The 2,258-nt window shown below is 41.9% G+C and overlaps 1 long non-coding RNA gene across 1 annotated transcript; it reads right to left on the reverse strand.

Moving 5' to 3' along the window:
• Positions 1–832: 832 nt before the first annotated feature.
• LOC121940361 lies at positions 833–2,114 on the reverse strand. Its single transcript, XR_006105613.1, has 2 exons — positions 1,986–2,114; positions 833–1,639 (listed from the first exon to the last, which is right to left on the reverse strand). It is a non-coding gene; the product is annotated as an uncharacterized LOC121940361 (long non-coding RNA).
• Positions 2,115–2,258: the final 144 nt, after the last annotated feature.

Here is a 2,258-nt window from a genome sequence, read left to right on the forward strand (position 1 = left end):
TCTGTCTGTCTCTCTGTCTGTGTCTCTGTCTGTCTCTCTGTCTGTGTCTCTGTCTGTCTGTCTGTCTGTCTCTCTGTTTGTCTCTCTCACTTTCTGTCTGTCTCTCCGTCCCGCTGTCTTTGTCTCTCTCTCTCTGTCTGTCTCTCCGTCCCTCTGTCTTTGTCTCTATCTCTCTGTCTGTCCCTCTGTCTCTGTCTCTCTGTGTCTGTCTCTGTTTGTCTCTCTCTCTGTCTGTCTGTCTGTCCCTCTGTCTCTGTCTCTCTGTCTGTCCCTCTGTCTCTGTCTCAGTGCTGGACCAGTTTAAGAGGAAAAGTCTCCATCAGACTCTTGGACACAAAAAAGGAGAAGATTCAGCGTTCACACGTGTTTTAGGACATTTTCAGGACTTTTGCGTCAGATTTCAAAGACGTCGGTCCCCGTCGGCTCTTTTTCTATCGTACAGATTTTAAAGTAAATATTATAAAAGAGAGAATTAGGACTGAATATGTAGAGATAACTTAGGGACTGTTGGTTATTTATGGGGGGTGCAGAAAGGGGGAGGCACCTCAGATCATTTTTAATTCAACTTCAGACGGCTGGGTGTATTTTTTAGAAAGGGAGTCCTTTTTTTTCTGTAAAAAATTTAAATGAGTCTTAAGAGCTAATTTAGGTGTTTTTCTCCAAGTAAAAGTTTGAAAAAAAAAAAAAACATGCTCATGTTTTTCAAATTTCCGACGGTCCTTGAACACATCGTGTAATTTTACAGGGTTGTGAAACAAAATTCCAGGACCTTTCCAGGTTTGTCAGGACTGTGTCTGAAAAATGGGCCTGAGGACGGATCACATCGTCGACCTTTTATTTGCACAGTTTATTGTTTTTAACATGTTTTCACAAAACATCTTCATCCAGTAAATCAGTTTAAACTTTCAGTCACAAAGTCTTTTACAGACAAACGTTTATCAGCCAAAAACTTCTCAAAACTACTAAAAACTTCCAAAAAACAGATTCTGACGACAAATCTAAAGAATCCAAAGACAAAAGTGAATAAATGAATTCATTAAAGAAAAAGAAAAAGCGCCGTTATTTTTATATGTTAAATGAAATGAGATTTTTGGTTTTGTCATCCATCGAACGTTCAGACGTGATGGATGATGGGCTCAGGACGCGAGCGGAGTGAGACGTCGTTGTTAGGGACTGCGTGTTATTGATGCGGGGGAGCGTTTTTCTGCCGCTTCAGCAGGGGCTTCTTTTATTTCTGCTTTCGGGGAGGAACATCCGACTGTAAATGGACGCATTTTTTACTGTTTTTACTGCGACTTTTAATTGAAAAAACTCTTTTTAAGAAAAACATTTTTTAAAAAAAAGCTTCCTTATTTTTTGGTGAGTTTAAAGAAAAACTGGTGAATTTTTTTTCTTTAAAAATTAAAAATTGGGTATTTCTTTAAGAAAGGTTTTGGTGTCGTTTTCTGTAATTTTTTGTTGATTTTTTAAAGAAAACAGAGTTCACACTGAGATGGAATAATGAAGGAAAGTTTTCTGTACTGGTCCTCAGAGAGGAGGCGGTCCTCGGTCCGTCAGCAGGGGGCGCCGCTCTCAGGTCCCCTGCAGGTACTGAACCGAGAAGACCTCCAGCTGCGTCTCCAGCTCCGTCGCTCTGTTCCTGAAAACACGGAAAACACCGTCAGTCACACTTTATCTGTACACAGCTTTTCATACGAAAACAACAAGGCACAAAACGCTGTTCATTAATGGGAAAGACTATACATATATACATATATACTGTATATATATACATATATATATACACACATACTGTATATATAAATATATAAATACATATGAGCGGAGTGACGAGCTCAGCGCAGCAGCTCACTCTGGAGCACTCTGTAAATGTGGATTCGGGGAAAGCGTCCCCTCCTAAATAAATTCAGCAGGTCTAAGTGGTGCTGCTGGGTCCTGGACTCAGACCTCCTGGACTCAGACTTCCTGGTCTCGGTGAGACTGACCTGAAGGCTTTAGACCTCCTCTGGATGTTCTCCAGTCTCTGGATCCTGAAGCTCAGCTGGCGGATGTTTCCCTCCAGCTCGGCCTCGCTCAGGTCCACCCGCTGAGTCAGCCGGCCGAAGGTCGACGACAGCTCCCTGCGACACGAACGCCCAGTTAACCCTTCAGAGCCCGCTTCAATATCACACACACTCGTGTCAAAATAAAGCTTTGAAAATATTACACATTAAAACACAGATCCTTAGTTTTAATTACAATCCTCCTGCTGATCTCCG

The sequence above is a fragment of the Plectropomus leopardus genome, unplaced genomic scaffold (assembly GCF_008729295.1).
Source record: "Plectropomus leopardus isolate mb unplaced genomic scaffold, YSFRI_Pleo_2.0 unplaced_scaffold8461, whole genome shotgun sequence".
Classification (NCBI taxonomy): Eukaryota; Metazoa; Chordata; class Actinopteri; order Perciformes; family Serranidae; genus Plectropomus; species Plectropomus leopardus.